At 47.3% G+C, this 21384-nt stretch overlaps 1 protein-coding gene and 1 long non-coding RNA gene across 4 annotated transcripts in view; one reads left to right on the forward strand and one right to left on the reverse strand.

Moving 5' to 3' along the window:
• LOC141172420 (uncharacterized) overlaps positions 1-18061 on the reverse strand; it is a 104543-nt gene extending 86482 nt beyond the window's left edge. The window contains exon 1 of the long non-coding RNA XR_012252470.1: positions 17964-18061. This is a non-coding gene — a long non-coding RNA (uncharacterized lncRNA). The remainder of the gene's footprint in view (positions 1-17963) is intronic.
• The window catches only part of LOC141172419 (NXPE family member 1-like), a 358423-nt gene that overhangs the window by 213226 nt on the left and 123813 nt on the right, over positions 1-21384 (forward strand). The window lies entirely within an intron of this gene.

The following is a 21384-nucleotide window of genomic DNA, read 5'->3' on the forward strand; positions in this document are numbered from 1 at the left end:
GGGGCAATGTCACACACGTGCTTTGTATGGCTCACGTGTTGAACCTGGTTGTCCAGCAATTTTTAGCCCACTATCCCAGACTAGATGGCCTTCTGCAGAGGGCACGGTCGCTGTGTGCTCACTTCCGCCGTTCGCATCCCGCAGCTCAGCGACTTACATCTCTACAGAAGTCGTTGGGCCTGCCACTTCACCGGCTAAAATGCGATGTGCCTACCCGGTGGAATTCAACTCTGCACATGTTACAGCGACTGTGGCAGCACCGACAAGCCCTGGTGCAATACGTTCTGACGTATAGCCTGGGCCAACGAGATTCAGAGGTGGGGCAAATCACGCTGGAGGAGTGGTCTCAGATCAGGGACCTATGCACCCTTCTGCACAGTTTTGAAATGGCGACGAAGATGTTTAGTGCTGACGATGCCATTATCAGCATGACTATTCCGGTGATTTACATGCTGGAGCACATGTTAAACAGAATTCGGAGTCAGGTGGTGGCACAAGAGGAGGTGGAGGAAGTAGAGGAGGAGGAGTTGTATGCGGAAGGGCTAACATCTGCAAGGTCCAGACGGTCGGCAGCACCAAGGCGGCAGGCATGTGAGGGTGGGGGAGATGGTTTTACCAGGGCGCATGGTACAGCCAAACTAGTGAGGAAGGTGCAGGAGCCCAGGAAGAAGTGGAGGACGAACTGATGGAAGACTCATCAGATGAGGGAGACCTTGATCACATTTCTGTTGTGCGAGGTTGGGGGGAGAGGACAGAGGAAGGAAGCATGATTGTTACCTCGCCACCAACACAACAGGGACTTGGTGCTCCTGGATGCGCAACACACGAGTGCCTTCTTGCTGCACTACCTGCAACATGACCCTCGAATTGTGAGAATTAGAAATAATCCTGACTACTGGGTTGCCACACTGTTAGATCCCCGGTACAAAATTAAATTTGCAGAAATTATTCCTACCATAGAAAGGGATGCACGCATGCAGGAGTATCAGCAGAGACTGTTGCAGAATCTTACATGTGCTTTTCCACAAAATACCAGTGGTGCACGTAGTGAATCTCACAGTTCCAACTTGCCAACCGTGGGACCGTCAAGTGTTCAGCACTCAAACCGTAACAGAACCACAGTATATGCTGGTAACATCAATTTTGCGGAATCATTTCACCACTTTTTTAGCCCATCCTTTGCAAGGCCACAGGAGACAAGAAGTCTGACACATAGTCAACGCCTAGAGACGATGGTACAGGAGTATCTCCAAGTAAACATTGAAGCCACGACTGTGTCACTGGACCCTTGCTCTTTTTGGGCTTCCAATCTGGATAAATGGCCGGAGCTAGCCACTTACGCCTTGGAGATCTTGTCATGCCCCGCAGCCAGCGTTCTGTCTGAACGTGTGTTCAGCGCTGCTGGTGGTGTGCTGACAGATAAGCGCACGCGGCTCTCCACTGATAATGTAGACAGACTCACGTTCATAAAGATGAACAAATCATGGATCCGAAACGACTTTTCTACCCCTGTGTCATCCTGGGGAGAGTAAAAGCTTGATGATTGGTTAAAATCACCCTACCAACCGTTTTAAGCTTTCAAATTACTAATCATGTTTATCTGTATCTTGGCTGGAAAATAATTTGGGCTTTGTAGCAGTGTGCAGCACTGATTCTATTAGGCCATCTATAATAAGCTCCACCAGATTTAAAATTACTAATCATGTTTATCTGTATCTTGACTGGAAAATAATTTGGGCTTTGTAGCAGTGTGCAGCACTGATCCTATTAGGCCATCTATACTAAAGCTTCACCAGATTTAAAATTAATAATAATTGTTAGCTGCATCTAGCCCGGAAAATAATTTTGGGGCTCCGAGATGCGCAAGACACATAAGTGCCTTCTTGCTGCACTACCTGCAGCATGACCCTCATATTGTAAGAATTCGAAGTAATCATGACTACTGGGTTGCCACACTCTTAGATCCCCCAAACTTTTCGATCAACCTTTTCATTTTAATAAAGACCAAAAAAATGGTCATTTTTTAAATTATAAGCATTAGCAGGTTGTTAGAAACTGAAATCAAACAGTTTTCAACTCAAAACTTTATTCTAGGTGATGTTACATTTTCACATAGGACCCCTTGTTCGAAAGGAGCTTCTGAACTCTCTCGTCCATTGAATTTGTCAGGTTTTGGATGGTTTCTGCTTCAATTGTTTTGCATGAGGACAGAATACCCTCCCAGAGCTGTTGCTTAGATGTGAACTGCCTCCCGCCATCATAGACACTCCTTTTAATGATGCTCCAAAGGTTCTGAATGGGGTAGAGGTCAGGGGAGCATGGGGGTCACACCATAAGTTTGTCCCCTTTTATGCCCATATCAGCCAGAGATGCAGATGTTTTATGTGCAGCATGAGATGGTGCATTATCATGCAGAAAAATGATCTTGCTGTGAAATACACGGTTCTTCTTCTTGAACCACGGCAGGAAGTGCTGTTTGAGAAAATCCACATACATTATGGAGTTCATCTTTAGCGCCTTCAAGAATCCTAAAGGGGCCGACAATCTCTCTCCCCATGATTCCAGCCCAAAACATTACTCCACCTCCTCCTTGTTGGCGCTGTAGCCGTGTTTGCGTGGGGTGTCCATCAACCAGCCATCCTCCACTCCATCCATCTGGACCATCGAGCGCTGCATGGCACTCATCCGTGAACAAAACAGTTTTGAAATCAGTCTTCATGTAATGTTTGGCCCACTGGAGCCGTTTCTGCTTGTGTGAAGTGGATAGAGGAGGTCGACAGGATGGCGTATGCACAGCTGCAAACCTCTGAAGGACCCTGCATCTTGTTGTTCGGGGGACGTTGGAGGCACAAGCAGCTTCAAAAACTTGTCTGCTGCTATGACAAGGCTTTTTTGCCGCTGCTCTTTCAACCTGACGTAATTGCCTGTAGGAAAGAGTCCTCAATTTTCCCTTATCAGCACGCACACGTGTGTACTGTGAATCAGCTACATACTTCTTGATTGCCAAGACACTTCATCCTGATCATCGCACAATGTTGATTGTAGTCATGCCTTGACCTAAACACTCCACAATTTGTTGCTTCTCAGCAGCCGACACATCCTTTTTCTTTCCCATTTTGGCAGAAAATGTAGGCTGCTTAATAATGTGAGACAGCCTTCTTAAGTAGTCTTGCCTTTCATTGGACACACCTGCCAAACTAATTAGCACAGGTGTCTGCAATTGCTTACAGTGATATAAAGAGCCCTGACACACATCACCATCAATGAGTTTAACTGACAAACAAACAAATTCTTCCCTTATCACTCCTAAACACTTTTTGCATAATAATTTGGAACACAGTGTACATGTGCTTTTCCACAAAACACCAGTGGTTCACGTAGTGAATCTTACAGTTCTAACTTGCCAACCGTGGTCTGTATGGAGTTGTTCAATAAAGGGCCCAAAATTAAGATAACATAGATGGGAGAGGTCTCTATGAATAGGAATTCCTAAGTATTTGATACCCTGTGAGGGCCAGGCAAAGGGAAAGTTGGACTGGATGGAATCCTATATGGATTTGGGGAGGGAGACATCGAGGGCCTCAGACTTCGCTGCATTGATTTTAAAATTTTACCATGTAACAAAGTGATCTATTTCAGCCATAACAGCATGGATGGATATATGTGATTGAGTGATATATACTAGGACATCATCAGCAAATAGAGAGCACTTGTACTCGGTGCCTCCCACCTCAATCCACCTAATATTGGGGTTATGGCGAATTGATGAGAGCAGGTGCTCCGTCACTAGGATGTATAAGAGAGGGGACAGAGGACATCCCTGCCTTGTCCCATTGGTGATTGTGAAAGGTGATGAAAATGTTCTGATGCACCCCCTGGGCCTTGGGACACCCGGAGCCGGACCCTTTTTGGTGGATGCTGGTGGTTGTAGTCTTCGTGGCGGCGACCCGGTTCCGTGGCTCAGGGTGGTCAAACCAGTGGCGGAACTATTTATGTGGTTTTGATGTTTAAATGTCTGACTACGCCACCCGTGGATTGCGGTCAGAGTGAACCGCCGCTGCAGGGCAGACCGCTGAGGCTGGTGTTGTGGGTGCAGCAGAGCGTAGCATAAGGAGTATAGCCTCAGGGCAGTGTATGCGGAGGATGGGGGTGATGGTGCAGGGCAGCAGCAGTAACGACACGGAGTCAGTGATGCAGTCCAGGGCCTTTACTCACAGTTCTTATTATCCAGACCACGTCTGCAGGTAACGGCTGCCCACGTCGTACTGTGCTCACCAGGTGAGGGGCTCAGACAACTCCCAGATAACTTTGGAGCGCTTCACAGGACCCCCTTTGTGTGTCCTTTGTCTGGCCTTTCTTACCAACGCTTCTGTCCGGCTGCCTCGGGCCTCCTCTTGGTAAACTTGGCGCCAGTTTCCCTGACCCTATGTGGTGCCTTCCTAGCGGGTGTAGCGAGGGGCTGCGCCACATAAAATGTCAGAGCCTCCGGTTTCTAGCTGAGGGTCGTTTCCTGCCTCCACTAGTTTCGGGGACCGGTCTCCCCCTTTGGCCTGACCCCTCCACGCAGGTGGATTCGGGCGTGCGGTGGCGACTCGCCCGTCTGCACCCCTGGGATCCCTTCATTCCTCGTTCCTGGAGCCTTCTCCGCTCCTCTTCCTTCCTTCTCCCTCTTCCAGGCCTGGGCCTCTGTTACTAGGCCCGCCTCCGGAGCAGAGCTCATGCAGAGCCCCTGCTCCCTGCCACTTCTGCTCAGACTTCTCTGCACTGAACTAAGATGGTGCCCACCTTTTATACTCCCTTCTCAATGCACCCAGGAACTGCTTCCTCCCTGCTCCTGCACTACAGGGTTCCCCTTCCTCAGTGTTCCCTCCCCCCACTCCAGCCAGGGACAGGGACTGTCGTGCCCATCTCAGAGGCATATTGGTCGCCCTGCCCCACGGAAATCTGGTGTAATGCATGCAGGTGTCAGGTCCTGATCCACACTCCATCCTTACCTGAGAGTGAGATATCACACCTCTGGGTGAGGTGCAATACCTCTGTAGCAACCGAGCCCTCAGGGTGCTACAGTTCCATTTATCTTCAGCCTAGGTGACGTATTGTGATACAGGGCCGTGATTTTGGCTATAAAAGGGTCCCCTAGACCCCTACCCCAAGCTTTTTAAGAGAATCATATATGGCGTGCCAGGAGACTCTATGGAATGCTTTCTCAGCATCCAATGAGAGTATCTAATTACAAATTTTTAACTGCATCTAGCCCAGGAAATACTTTGTGCCTAGTAGCAGTGTCTGCTAGTCAGCGGATTATCCCGGCTGTTAAGCAAGCTACACCACCTGTAGTTTAGACACTTAATTTTTTCAAAGGAAATGCTTCGGGACCATGGGATACTCAGTGAAGAGCATCAGGAGGCACCCCAAGGCATAGGGGCTGGGACTGGCAGTAGGATGCCTTGCGGTGGACAGCCGAGCTCGATCCTTATAAAAGCTTTTTAACTGCAGCAGCTTTAGTGGACGCTACTGGAGCTGGAATTACGCGGCTGCTGGCATGAGACTTGCCCTCCAATAGATCCTTGTAAATGGATTTAAAGTGTATTCATTCAAATTAGAGAGACAATTTAAATTAAAAAGCTTAGAGCTGCCTCCACCACAGGGGGGCTCGCTCGACCCACCAGCGGACAGGCACCAGTATTGGGAGAGGGGGGCTGGCCATCAGGGTTCACCGCGGCTCTGGCACAAACCCGGCGACACGGAGGTGGCACGGGCAGGAGCGGACTGGCCGTGTCGGCTTCTCACTTTTTGGATTTTAGAAGGGCATGACATGCCTATATCTGTGTCTCCCCCTCCTTTTACTCCTCCACCTCTTTTATTTTCGCATGACTATATGTACTTGTCACTTTTCCATGTGTTAGTTATGTCTTCTGAGCAGTTTGTCAGCTTTTGGACACCTTTGAAGGTGTTTTCTATGTGTTTTTGTTTGCCTGCCATTGGTTTTAACGGTGTTCGAAGGTGTTCGACGAACAGTTCGACGAACAGTTCGGCGAACACACGGGTGTTCGACGAACCGAACCGAACTCGAACACTACGGGGGTGGCTCAACACTAGTGTTTACATTTAAAAAAATAGGGCCTAAGACCACCATTTCCGTGGCCAACAGATTGGAGATGGTGGAGATCAATCTCTTAGCTTTGTCATGTGTAGGATGAAACAGTCTTTTATGTGACCACAACAGCGGGATTGACGGCTGGCTACAGTGCTGACAGAGGGCAGAGTACGGTGAAACGGACAAACCGATAGACCGTGAGTGAGGTGCAGGCGGAGATGTTACGGTGGATTGAGAAACGTGTGGTGTGCTCAAAGAAACAAACACAGCAGGCATGTCTGCTTCACTTACAGCTGATGGGCTGTCACTCAGCCTATCTGCAGCGGGTATCCAGCTGGTTCTGTCGGACACCTGCGTGACACAACTTGGCACGGTAACAGAGGAGGAGGAAGAAGCAGCAGAGGTGTTTGATGGGGCGTGTTCTGTTCTCACTAAATGGGCCGGAGCTCATGTAGCTATACAGGCAGATAAACCGCTATACCGGGTCCAATAAGGAGACTGTGGTTGAGTCTGTGCTTTTATTGAACGTATTAGTATATTGGCACGGAGAAACTAGAAATAATCAGAATACATACAATCAGTGCATGATACAGCAAATACACATATTACACATAGTTACACGATATACATGAACATCTACAAAGCTAGTAACTGTCCTGGGGTATTACTGACTAATCTAGGCTAACATTAGAGTAGGAAATGGCTGCAGAAAGTATGAATACATACGGCAATGCAATCGCAAGGGGACAGCAATGAAGATGTCTCTTCTTAAATACAGGGTGAAGAAAATGGAGGCTGAGCTACCAGAATGCATTGCAAAGGGGAGGAGAATGAGACATAAGAAATAAAGAAATGAAAGTGCTAACATAACTCTGACCGCTAGAGGGAGCCAAAGCACTATGGATCAAATAATAATAATTTTCTTGCTTACTAAGAATGCAACGTTTCCTAAATTCTTAATAGTGAATCTTCACACATATATACAATAGACAATGTATAGAGCTCAGTAAGTCATACGGATTGAATGCGGAGATGGAACACTCCCCGCCTGGCATCAAAGGATGTCACTATCTCTTTCTTCCAAGGGCAAGAGTAAGACCAGTTCAGATACCGGTCTGAGAAATGTCTTAGGTTCATTCCCTTTGGTCATCCTCAGTTCAACCTTGCGGACGTTGCCGTCCTTACTCGGGAATGTTGCGGTAACTAGACCAAGTGGCCACTGGTCCCTCTGCTCGGTTCCTTCCTGGTGCACGGCGTCGTAGCCGTCGTGCACCAGGGAGGAACCGAGCAGAGGGACCAGGTGCGACTCCAGGTCAGACCCCGGACATGGCTGTTGACCCACACCGGGGAATACAGGAACAGGCAGGTCAGAGCACAGGCTGGGTAGGGTCGAGTACAGACTAGGAGACGGGTTCAGAGCCGCAGATGCGGTAATCAAGCAGAGTAAAGCGAAACCGCAGGTGCGGTGGACAAGGCTGAGCAGAGCGAAACCGCAGGTGCAGTGGACAAGGCTGAGCAGAGCGAAACCACAGGTGCGATGGACAAGGCTGAGCAGAGCGAAACCGCAGGTGCGGTGGACAAGGCAGAGCAGAGCGAAACCGCAGATGCGGTGGACAAGGCAGAGCAGAGCGAAACCGCAGATGCGGTGGACAAGGCTGAGCAGAGCGAAACCGCAGATGTGGTGGACAAGGCTGAGCAGAGCGAAACCGCAGGTGTGGTGGACAAGGCTGAGCAGAGTGAAACCGCAAGTGCGGTAGACAAAGCAGAGCAGAGCGGGCAGAAACCGCCAGAGCGGTAAGTAAGGCAGAGCAGAGATAAACCGCCAAAGTGGTTAGCAAAAACAGAGCAGAGGGGACAGGGCTCTTTTCACATGGAACAGACTGGAAGGGAAAGGCAGAACCAGATACACACAAGGTACTTGCAGAGAAGTAGCGAGTGGACTCCAAACTCACAAACAGAAGTACAGTGACAACGAGTAGGAGTTAGGTGCAGGTTCAGACTCTGCAGAAAAAGAGAGGAAACGGACAAAGAGACAAAACAGGTAACAGGTTAGGAGACAGTTCAGACAGGAACTGTACTGCAACGAAATACAGGAACAAGCCTAGGAAAAACCAAGTGCTGGTTCAGACACTGCAGCAAAAGGGAGGAAACAGACGTAGGGACAAAACAGGTAACAGGTTAGGAGACAGTTCAGACAGGAACTGTACTGCAACGAAATACAGGAACGAGCCTAGGTATAGCCAAGAGCTGGTTCAGACACTGCAGCAAAAGGGAGGAAACGGACGTAGGGACAAAACAGGTAACAGGTTAGGAGACAGTTCAGACAGGAACTGTACTGCAACGAAATACAGGAACGAGCCTAGGTATAGCCAAGAGCTGGTTCAGACACTGCAGCAAAAGGGAGGAAACGGACATAGAGACAAAACAAGTAACAGGTTAGGAGACAGTTCAGACAGGAACTGTTACTGCAGCAAAATACAGGAACGAGCCTGGGTATACGGCCCCCAGAGGCAGAAACGAACAGGCTAGGAGTGTGTTCAGACAGGCCTGGGAATACAGCCTCCAGGAGGGCGGACAGGCAGGGAAAAACAAAACAGGACCTGGCACATTCAGAGTCAAGGAGCACACTGAATGTTAAAGTTGCTCAGGCACCAGCTTGTATGTGGACCTGGTTTAAATATCCAATGACTGACAGCAATAGGCTGAGGACGCATTAGCGGTGTGCCCACAGCAGCTACAAGAAACAGGAATTGACCGGGCCGCCGCCCTAAGCAACCAGAACAGAGGCAAGCAGACAGCATGGAAAGAAGCCAGGCTAGCAGACTGGACTGATGATCAAGTTTGCGATCTTGCATAGTGGGAGATGGTGCCCTATGCAAGAACGCCGCCAGGTATGTTACAGATACAAGAACGAGCCTGGGTATACAGCCCCCAGAGTGGCAGGATAGACTAGAAGTCAGAGATAACAGGCCTGGGTATACAGCCCCCAGAGAAGGCGGAAACGGACAAGAAGTCACAGATAACAGGTCTGGGTATGCAGCCCCAAGAGATGGCGGAAACAGAACAAGAAGTAGAACTGGACCTGGCAACTTCAGAGTCAAGGAGCACACTGAATGTTAGTGTTGCTCAGGCACCTCCTACTGGGTGGAGGGGGTTTAAATATCCAGTGACTCACAGCAATAGGCTGGAGACACATTAGGGGTGCGCCCACAGCAGCTATAAGAATCAGGAAGTAACCGGGCCGGCGCCCTAAGCAGTCAGTCAAGAGACATGCACACAGCATGAACTGGAGCACGGTTTGCAGGCTGGACTGACAGGTAAGATTGTGGTCTTGCATAGTGGGAGGTGGTGCACTATGCAAGCACGTCGCCAGGGATGTGACACAAGTGTTGAGGAAGGATACTGTGTTGCGGGTACTGCGGGTGCCACAACTGCCACTGCAGCGGGTTTGGATTTAGGCTTAACCGCAGAAGCGGTCCGGGCGACACTTTTCTGGAAGCTTTTTACTACCTTTAGGGCATCTCCTGGGGTGGCTGACTCAACATCTGGGCGTACAGCCAGTATCGCGTCCTTGATCTCAGTCCGTAACCCCTGGATAAAGGCGGATACTAACAGCTGGCAATGAGTTTTAGTATGTAAGGAGAACCCAAGGTCCTTATAGACCTGCATAAGGCTCCCATAAAACTTCTCAGCTGACTCTTCCTTCTCTTGAGTGACATCTGTGAGGGTAGTGGATTGATCAGCCAACTTATCCAGAGCCCATATTTTAAGGGCTTGACAGAAGTCAACCCCACTCTCATACGTATTGGCGTCTAATGCTCTATTATATGGGATAGCAGCCTCTACCATGGGATAATATCCTTCACCGGCTTTTACACGGAGCAGGTGTAAAAGATCTTGCCTTGTTGTTGAATACATCTCTCTCTTTGCGGCCATGCCCCTGTAAAAAGCCATGGGGGAGTGTTCGGGATCCGGGAGACGGTTACACAGAGTATCCGTCCGTGCTGGGGTAAACGGGGTATATTTGGGTGGGCTGGTATTCTGGTCCGCTTCCTCCATCTTTATGAGAGGGGGTGGAGGTGGAGGGAAATCAGCATGAGTACTGATTGTTGGGAGATCTTGGAGGTAGGGAAACACTGGGGGAGACCAGATATCGGGTTTGATTAGTTGAGCGGCATAATCAACGAGATCCCTGTCAATGGCCAAGAGTCTTATCTCTCTCAATTTAGTTGGATGCGTGGCGATGTATTGCTTTATAGCCCCGACTATTATTTTGGCCGCGTCTTATTTTGGATATCCAAAAATACCGGTGGAAATAAATGGCAGGGCTAGGGTTGGGACCGCATGAAGCTGTAATGTGTATGCTATGGTGTTTTGAATTGTTTCTGTAAGCAGGTGTTGTGACCTGGGTACATCCAGGGGATCATATTTTGGTCCCACCGCATGTATAACATACTGACATGATAGCTGTCCCACTCTTGTAGCCATCACCTTTCCTTCTCTTAAAGGACCGTGGTCACGGATGTGATCTTTGGATGCAGTTTGCATTGTAGGTCCCCCAATACGACATATTTCTGCAGCTAGACCCCCCCCCCATGCTGTAGTTTTGCATTTGCTGCGTTTTCAATGATCCCAACTTGCTGTTGCGGTATACTCCCCATGCCTATTCTCAGTATAGTGGAAAATTCCGAAGGACCATTCTGTAAAACAGACGCCACCTCCTGGTACTCGTGTCCATGTTGTATTTCCCCAGTTTGGGAGAGGGTGAATAGGGTAGAGTTCGGAGGACCTTGGGTCTCTCCGAATGGAGTGTGGACCATGGCGGGAGCAGGTGGGGACAATGGTTTATAATACCCGCCATCAGCGTTAAGTAATGGGAAGGTTGGTGCAACAACACTGGGTCTGCGTGCTCCACAATTACAACACGTCTCGTGCCATCCCGGATTAGTGGCCCAACAGCCATTACAGAGCCAGCCATCTGGGTTATATGGTGGTGGATGGCCACCAATGGGAAGTGCAGGGTATTTAATCTCCTTAGGTATAAATTGCTTAGTTTCCGGATTCAGGGGCTAGGGTACGGCTACATTTGTGGGGGTAGGGGATGCTTCTTTAGGGGCTTCAGATTCAGTTTGTGGACACATAAGTTGGGAAGGGGAATCTACTTCCTCCTCTACCTTTTCCCCATCAGTTTCATTTTGTAGCACAAAACAGCCAGTCTTTGTTACAGTGCTAGATCATTTTCCTTTCTTGACATAAAAATAATTGAAATAACCAGGCTTCATCTCCTCCTCTATTTCAACATATCCATCTCCACAAATCTCATGTGCAATTTTCCTAAACTTTTCAGCATCTTCCAACAATCCACAGTCAACTAGTCTTCCCCTTTTCTGCCGGATTCCTTCGTCCCACAATGTAGGCTGAAGTCTCCCCTCCACGGGAAAGTTTAACAACTTAAACACTTTTGGTGCATTCTTAAATCATCTTTTCCCCTCTCGACCGACCATGATAGTCATCGCATCCTCTCCCTCCTGCGGGGGAGACACTTTCTTTCTGCTCCACGGAAACATTGATTAATCATTGCACTGCTGCCTTTCGACTGACAAAGATCCTTGATTTGTGCACAGTATGAGCCCGGCCGGGCTCAGCTGTTCCACTGACTCACCCCTCCCTTCGGGGAAGTCACGTACGGTACTAGGTGAAAGGAGGAGAGCTCGCGTCTGCAGCCCTTCGGACACTCGATATACTTATATCTGTGTGCGTGTCCTACCCAATCTTCGATCACCTGCCGCGACTGATACTAATAGTGTTCAGTCTCCTAAGAATCTTGTCAGAAGTTTAATGCAGATTAATACAATATTCACTTGTCAATCCGAGGTGGTACTGCTTTAAAAGTTATCAATATCAGACCCCTAATGGGACTACACCCCTATAGTCTCACCTTTGACTATATCCAACCAAGACGTCCGGAGATACTGCAAATGACCACGCACCACGTGGAAACCACGCCAAACGGTCAGTACCACTAGTAAAGAACTCGTGCACTTACCGTGGCTTTTGTGGGGGACGATCAGTCCCAATTCCAGTGGGGGAGGCTGAAAGTAAGTCTCTCTTTGTGGACGTCCAGAGGTGGTGGGGCGTCCCTGATTAGGGATCCGAGTCACGGCACCAAGCAGGGAGGGCAGTAATGACCCTTCACGGTTGACCAAGTGAGTGTCAAATTATTTTGTTACAAGGTTGATTGCAATCAGGGAACCAGACAGAGACAGAGCTCTGTATGGGAGGATTCGGAGAATCTCTAATCTCGTTTATTTTACTTAGCATTATATATTGTTTTGAGTATATCAATAGCCAATCACCTACAGCCATACTACAGGCTTAAACCAATGTTAGTACAATTATTTCGGAAACACACATATGGTCATATTATTGTTAGTTCGGCACATGATGGAAAGTTACAAGGTTATACATCCCGGCCCAGACTAGTTAGATAACAGGAGCAGGGTATTTCATAGAATGTTCTTGAGAGAAAAGGTTCTTGTGAGAAAATTGCATGTGAAGCAGGAGCAAAGAATAAAAGAATGTATCCCGTGCAAGGAGTAATAATAACATGATTTTAGAAGCAAGCAATCAAAAAATGAAGTAACTATAAAAGTAACTATAGCATGAATATCGATATGTCCTTTACACAAGTTTGGCCTTTCCCATGACGAACCCAATGTGGCTCTGACATTTGGAGTCTACAGTTTTAAGGTAGGCAACGGCTGCAATTGCTTTAACAGAAGCATCTGCGAATACGTACAGTTTTTGGCTTTGTATTTCTGTAGACGGCACAGGGGTGTATGGTCTTGGCACATTCAGGTTGGAGAGGGCTTATAATGAGTTCTTCCATCCTTCCCATTAGATTCTCTTCTCAGGTGGCAGAGGTGCATCCCAGTCAGATGTTTCCCTAGTTAAGTCTCTTAGTAAGGCCTTGCCTTGTATAGTAACAGAAGCTGCAAAACCCAAGGGATCGTATAGAATATTGATGGTAGACAGAACACCTCTACGTGTGAAAGGCCTTTCTTCCTGGCTGACCTGAATGGTGAAAGTGTCCGATTGTAGATTCTAGAGAAGCCCGAGGCTGTGCTGCATTGCTGCAGTCTGACCCTAAATCCAGGTCTCTGAGACTATTACACAAGTCCTGAGAAGGGAATGCTTCCATGAGTTCTTGGCTGTTTGAGGCTATTTTGTGAAGCCTGAGGTTGAGGCAGGCAAGCATCTCCTGGGCTCTCCAGAGAAGACTGATGGCGGTCTCATTTGAAGGCATGGCTTTCAGGCAGTCGTCAACATAAAAAATTTTTTCTATGAATTGCCTGACATCTGCTCCGTATTCTGTTTCTCCTTATTGAGCCGACCTTTTGAGTCCGTAAATGGCAACTGCAGGTGAAGGACTGTTACCAAAGATGTGCACTCTCATGCGGTACTCAGTGACTTCCTTAGTAGGATCATTGTCACTGTACCAGAAGAATCTTGGGAAGTTCCTGTCTCTCTCTCTCACAAGGAAACAATGGAACATTTGCTGGATGTCAGCGATGAAGGCAATGGAATCCCTACGGAAGCACATAAGTACTCCCAGCAGTTTGTTATTGAGGTCTGGACCTGACAATAGAACGTAGTTCAGGGAGACGTCATCAAACTTAGCACTGTAATAGAACACCACTCTAATTTGGCCTGGTTTCTTAGGGTGGTACACTCCAAACATGGGTAAGAACCAGAAATCTTCAGAGTCTTTGAGAGTGGGAGCTAACGCTGCATGACAGTTTTGGAAAATATTTGACATGAAGGAGAAAAAGTGATCTTTCATCTCTGCTTTCCTTTGAAGGTTGTGTTTGAGAGATGAGAAACGCTTTAATGCCTCATCTGTTGTTCGGTAGATGTGGTCTGTGAGTTCTGAAGGGAAGAGGTGCAATCCAGCTGTTGGTCTCATCCTTAAGAAGTCCCTTGTCCATCACCTCTAAGAATAACTTATCTTCTACCGACATTGCGACTTGATTGTCCTGTTTTGTTTTCTGGAAAACTGTGCACCTAACTGATCCTCACAGGTTCTTGACACTATACTCCCGTCGTGAGTAAAGTCTCTTAAATGATTGTGCAGCTGGATGCTGTGGGGCAGTTCTCTGACATGAAACTCATTGCTACACGGTTGGAACAGAGATGGGCGTTCTTTCTCCAATGTATCTGTCAGCATACTTGTCACAGAAAAGGGGGCGTGCATTCGTCCCAGGCATACGTTTCCTATTATGACCCATCCTAGGTCTAGCTTTTGGGCATAAGGAGTATTGTGGAGTCCATTGATATGACGTCTCACTTTATGAACTTGTAAGATATCTCTCCCCAACAGCAGGATTATCTGGGCCTGATGGTCAAGTTCCGGTATAAGGTGTGCTATGCATTTTAAAACTAAGTTTCCACGATGCATCTCCTGCATCTCCCTGGCAGGAAAAACGCATGCGGATTTTACATGCGTTTTTCCTGCCAAGTAGAAGCGTTTGTCAAGCGCTTTTGCATGCATTTCTGCATGTGGGTTATCAAGCACTTTTCCAAGCGATTTTAGCATCACTTGGAAAAGTAATTGACAACTTGGTCACACTATATAAATCCATGCAACCGGCATGGATTTATATAGTGTGATCAAGTTATAGTTGAAAAAAAGAATAAAAGTGGTAAAAAAATTAAAAAAACAACATTATACTTACCTTCTGATGGCCCCAGGTCTTTTCTCCGCTGCGTCCGGTCTCTTGTACAGCTCGCGGTGCTGTGAAAGGACCTTTCATGAAGTCATTTAGTCATGTGACAGGTCACGCGACCGCCGACGTCAGCGGTTGCGTGACCTGTCACATGACTAAATGACATCATGGCAGGTCCTTTTAGACCATCACGAGCTGCCGGATAGCCAAGACGTACCAAATAGAAGACCGTGGGACATCGGAAGGTGAGTATAATGTATATTTTTTATCTCAAATTCTTTTTTTAACAGGTACCATGGTACCCAGGTCTGGAGGAGAGTCTCCTCTTCTCCAGACCCGGGTACCATCCGCACATTGAATCGCTTAATATTCGCATGTGCACATGTAGTCAATCGGATATTAAGCACTTCAATGCAAGTCAATGGCAGCAATTACGCTGAATGTCCACAAAATTAATGGACATGCTGCGTATATTTCCCCAATGATAGTCCGCAGCGGAAATTTCCGCAGCATATGCAAAGCACATGCGGATTATCATTGGGAACCATGGGGCACATATTACCAAGTGTTTTTTAAGCGTTTTCGCTGTGGAAATTCCATGCCAAAAATGCTTGAAAAACGCATAGTGGGCACGCAGCCTTAGCGTGGTGAATTGCTACGTCTGGCATAGGAATTTCAGATCTGTTGTCTGGAATCTGGTTACATTCGATAATTATAGGTAGTGGTAGGCAGAATTGTCCGTCTAAGGACTCGATTTGATAGTCAGTAGCTTTCCTGCCTGCTGTAGTCACAGTACCTGCACACGTTTTTAATGAGTAGGGAGTGCTTGGCCCCTCAATGTTGAACAGGTCAAAGAATGTTGATCTGGCCAGGGATCGATTACTTTGATCATCTAAGATAGCATACAGTCTTACAGCTTTGGCTCTATGGTCTTTTGGGTACACTCTGACAAGGCATATCTTTGAACAGGACCTACTGTCTAATGTCCCTTTGCAGACTTCTGTACATTGTGAAGTTATCTCTGGCATAGCTGTAGCAGTGTTACTTTCCTCCCCGCAATGCTCACTGTCAGCTGATGTGTTTTGTGTGCTCCATGGAGCTGGGCCAGGGTTTACAGCTGTGTTATGATCTGTGGTGCCACACTCTGTGCATTTTACATTGATCTTGCAATCTTTGGCGAGATGAGTTGTGGACGAGCAGCACTTGTAGCAGAAACCGTTTTCTTTCAGGAAGCTTCTGCAATCTGGCATAGATTTTCCTCTGAAGGCTCTGCATTTCAGGAGAGGATGAGGCTTCTGATGGAGCGGGCACTGCTTGTCAGGGTCCGGCATCTTTGTCTCTGTTTGGGAGTAGCCAGCAGACCTGCGATTAGAACCTGGAGAAGAAACATTAGTCTTGTGTACTGCCATGGATGTTCTGCGTGGATTTGCAGCTGGTGACGATGTGGCATATGACATTGTAAAGTCAAAGCTGGGATCGTTTCTAATTCTCGCTTGTTGGTGTATAAAGTCTACAAAAATGGAGAAGGGAGAGAATGGAACACTGTACTTGTATTTGTATTTGGAACCATGTATAAGCCACCTATCCTGCAGATTGTGGGGCAACTTTTGGACTATAGGGTTAACACCTATGGCTGTGTCGAGGAAGGCAAGCCCCCATAGGTCATCTTCGCATTTGGCAACTTGAACTTCTTTTAGCAGGTCGCTTAGTTCTCTAAGTTTCTGGAGACTTTTGTTGCATATTTTGGGAAAGTCATCAATACTTTTAAACAAGGCCCTTTCTATTTCCTCTGCTGAGCCATAACACTCATCTAGCCCAGATTTCTTTGAGGCCAACTTCAGGTCGATTTATATTAATGTCTCTGATCCTTACTGCGTGTTTGACTGACTCTTCTCCCAGGTATTTGACTAAGAGGTCTATCTCTTCCCTGTGTAGCAACCCCAAGATTTTAGTGACATTTTGGAAAGAAGCTTTCCAAGCTCTGTATCCTTCAGCTTGGTCACTGAATGTCATGAGCCCTTTGGCAACCAGATCACGTCGTGTAAAGAACTTAGCAAATTCTGTTGCAAACCGGTTGTCAGCAGAGTATACTGGTGATGGGTCACCCGGATAGTGATGTGAGATGCGTTCGTACCTGTTAGTGTCCTATGGGCGGTGCCAGCCGCTGTTGTATTGCTTCATTCTTATGTATGGTGTGTCAGCAACGTGATTTACGTTAGTTTCCTGGTGAGAGGCAAGGTCGTCATTAGCAGAGTTGTTTTGCGCGATGTTTTCGAGTTTGTATCTGTCCTGAAGCTGAGCCTCATGATGACTACTGCTCTGTTTATTGGAAATGTTGTGTTCTCATTTTGGTACTGGCTCAGGGTAATAGTTTGGATCAGGGAGTTCATTAACGTACTGAGATGTGCGTTGTGGAGAATCTTGCAGTGAAAGCTCCAGACTTGGCATACTGCTTCGCCTATGCAGCTCAGGCTTTTGCGCGGCTTCAAGCGATTCTGCCACGGTGAGGGTGGCTGCAGCTTCCCTTTTTGCTGCTAGACTTTCTAAGGCAGCATCCAGGCGTGCCTTCTCTAATTTCAGTCGCATCTCTTATTCAGCAAAGCTTGCTCGCATTTTTGGTGGCTTCAGCATTTGGCGGGCAATGGTGACCGCGCTGCTGATGGATGTTGTCTTTGAAGAGACAGAAGTAACGGATCTTGTTCTGTGTGATCTTTGGGACATGGTGTCTTGGGGGAACACTTGGTTGTGCAGAGATTGCTGTAGCTGTACAAAGTCTCTGTGTAGCTGGAGACTAGAGTCCCTCTAGCTGGACGGCTGCCATTTCACTATTCTGTTCTCACTAAATGGGCCGGAGCTCATGTAGTTATACAGACAGATAAACCGCTATACCAGGCCCAATAAGGAGACTGTGGTTGAGTCTGTGCTTTTTATTGAATGTATTAGTATATTGGCGCGGTGAAACTAGAAATAATCAGAATACATGCAATCAGTGCATGATACAGCAAATACTGTACGCATGTTACACATAGTTACACAATATACATGAACATCTACAAAGCTAGTAACTGTCCTGGGGTATTAGTGACTAAACTAGGCTAACATTAGAGAAGGAAATGGCTACAGAAACTATGAATACATACCGGCAATGCAATCGCAAGGGGACAGCAATGAAGATGTCTTTTCTTGAATACAGGGTGAAGAAAATGGAGGCTGAGCTACCAGAATGCATTGCAAAGGGGAGGAGAATGAGACATAAGAAATAAAGAAATGAAAGTGCTAACATAACTCTGACCGCTAGAGGGAGCCAAAGCGCTATGGATTAAATAATAATTTTATTGCTTACTAAGAAAATTGCCTCTTCAGAGAAAAAGAGGACTTGTACTCTATAGCGCCACCTATTGGAAGCAGCAATCCTACAAGTCACAATCAACCCTTTAACGAGTCGTGCAATATGACTTAGGATAAAAGCCAAATCAGAATCTCAATTTGCAGACACGGTGTTTCTGGCTTTTGGTCCTCGTCAGTGCAAAGTATGAGAACTGATTTGGCTAGGTGAGAGACTCTGGACTGAGGTCTAAGGGGTAACAATTTTCCTTATGGAGAGTGACACACCAGCTCTGGCACGTCAAGGTAAGGAGGCTTATTCGCCACGCAATGCTCCTCTGCCTTGCTTACTAAGGGCCTTGCTTACTAAGAATGCAGCGTTTCCTACATCCTTAATAGTGACTCTTCACACATAAATACAATAGACAATGTATAGAGCTCAGCAAGTCATACGGATTGAATGCGGAGACAGAACAGGGCGGCTGATGGTTGTTTATTGAAAATCAATTTAAAGTTTATCATGTTTGTGTAACCGTTTGGGGAGAATAATATCTGCACCAAATGCTCAATTTCACTACAGTATAACTATAGAAATGCATGGAGACCAAAACCTCTTCCACTACAGTCAACCCAATGGGTGGAGACCCATTCAGGATTCCCCACATTTCCAAAAATTAGCGGCAGACGCCAGCAAAGTGTAATCAATTTCACTACAGTAGAAATAGTGTAAATGAGACCCACATCTCTTCCAGTACAGACAACCCAAGAGATGGAGACAATCAGGAGTGTTCACATTGCCCTAAATGAGGGCCTAACAAACACCACCAAAGTGGCATCAATTTCACTAGAGTATAAGTATTGCAAAGAAGGCCAAAACCAGTTCCTCTACAGCCAACCCAATCATAAGACCAAAACCTCTTCCACTACAGTCAACCCAATGGGTGGAGACCCAATCATGATTTTCCACATTTCAAAAAATTTGTGGCAGACACTAGCATTGTTTAATCAATTTCAATACAGTAGATATAGTGTAAATAAGACCCACACCTCTTCCAGTACAGCCATCCCAGGAGATGGAGACCTAACCAGGAGTGTTCACATTGCCCTAAATGAGGGCCTAACATCACCGAAGTGGCATCAATGTCATCAGACAAAAAGTAGTTTAACGCAGACCCAAACCTGTCCCACTACAGCCAACCCAATGGATGGAGACACAATCAGAATTCTGCACATTTCCCAAAATTAGGGACTAAAATCTGCAGCAGCTAGTGCAAGCACTGAAGCCATATCACAGACTGCAATTTCAAGAGATCAATGCAGCACTCTCAAGACGACAACATCGCCTACTCTGTGCAGTCTGCAATTGGGGTGCAAAAGTCCTTGGAGATCCATGGCTTGCTCATCTTGATGAAAGTTAGGCGGTCTACACTTTCAGGGGACAGCCGGGTCCATCGAGACACTACCAGCAGTGCTGAAGACACGTTCAGAGAGAACGCATGATAAAACCTCCAAGGCGTGAGTGGCGAGTTCAGGCCACTCATCCATTTTTGAAGACCAAAATGTAAAAGGGTCCAATCCCTCCCTGATGGTATTGATATTGAACTCTAGATACTCCTGCACCATCCTCTCCTGTTGTTCACTACGTGTCTAACTTGTACTCTGTTGTGCTGATGCACGAGCTGGTGCAAAAAATGTGTGAAAGGACCCCCAGAAATTGCTTCTGCCACTTACTTTGCTGCTGCTGCTAATGTTTTGGCGTTGACGAACTGACGTGCCGGAGGTTGAAAGACTACAACTGCGATGCACACTGTGTGCCTCACTGTTATCTTGGGGAAAACCTCTATTAAGGTTGCTTAAAAGCTTGTTTCAATACTCCAACATAAGCGGGTCCCTTTCCAGGGCGGGAAGCAGCTGGCAAAATTGTCTCTTATAATGTGGATCTAAGAGAGTGGCAACCTAGTAGTCAGTATTATTTTGAATCCTAACGAAACGGGGATCATGTTGCAGATAGTGCATCAAGAAGGCACTCATATGTCAGGCTCTTCCAGGAGGTCCAAAGCCAGGCTGTATTGTGGGCTGCGTAACACTGATGCTTGTTTCCTTCGTCCCCTCCTGCCAATCACGTTCAAACGAGAGGGGATGATTATCCTCTTCATCCTCTGACAGCTGCTCGCCCATCACCTCTTCCTCCTCCATTAGTTCCTCGGCTCTTGCACATTCACTAACAGTTTGCCTGGTATCACCAAACACCCTCAATCACTGTAATCCACCATCACTTGGCATCCACCTGTGTGACGACAGTCTGGAAATTTGAGACATTGGTATCCCTTCAGCATCCTCCTCTTCTTCTGGGGCCACCACCTCCTGCCGCAGGTTATTCAAAGTTTGCTCCAGCATGTATATTACCGGAATAATGATGCTGATGATGGCATTGTCAGCGCTAACCAGTTTAGTAGCCATTTCAAAACCATGCAGAAGGGTGCAGAGGTCCTTAATCTGTTCCCACTCTGCAAACGTGATATGCCCCAAGTCTGTACTGCATTGCCCCAAGCTATACGTCATGACATACTGCGTCAGAGCTCGTTGCTGCTGGCACAGTCGCTGCAACATATGCAGAGTGGAATTCCACCGCATCGGCACATTGCAGATCAATCTGTTAACTGGCATGGACAAAGAACTCTGTATCGATGCAAGTCTATGACTTGAGGGGTGCGAACGGCGGAAGTGAGCACACAGCTTCCGTACTTTGTGAAGAAGCTCATCCAGGCCAGTATAGTGGCGGAGAAATCGCTGTACCAACAGGTTGAAGAAGTGAGCCATGCAAGGTGCGTGTGCGAGCTTGCCTCGGCCTAGGGCCGCTAACAGGTTTGCACCGTTATCGCACATGGCCTTCCCTGGCTCTAGGTTCAGCGGAGACAGCCATTGCTCAAACTGAGCCTGGAGAGCTGCCCACAACTCTTCACCTGTATGACTGCGATCTCCAAAGCCTATTAATTTGAAGACTGCCTGATTACGGTGAGCCCTGACTGCGCAGTATGGACGTGGTGTGTATTCGATCCGCACCCTTGGAACGCGTGTCTCGTTAAGGCAGAGGTTGAGTTTGCAGGTGGAGGCCCTTGAGGAGGCAGAGGAAGTGGGAAATGCAGAGGTTTCTTCTGCAAGCCTTGGGGATTCCAAGATTTGTGGAGCAGCCCCTTCCTCGCCTGCCCCCACAGCCACCAGAGCCCAGTCAGTGAG

This window comes from Phyllobates terribilis, unplaced genomic scaffold, assembly GCF_046119375.1.
Source record: "Phyllobates terribilis strain yellow unplaced genomic scaffold, ASM4611937v1 Scaffold_12__6_contigs__length_324123572, whole genome shotgun sequence".
Lineage (NCBI taxonomy): Eukaryota > Metazoa > Chordata > Amphibia > Anura > Dendrobatidae > Phyllobates > Phyllobates terribilis.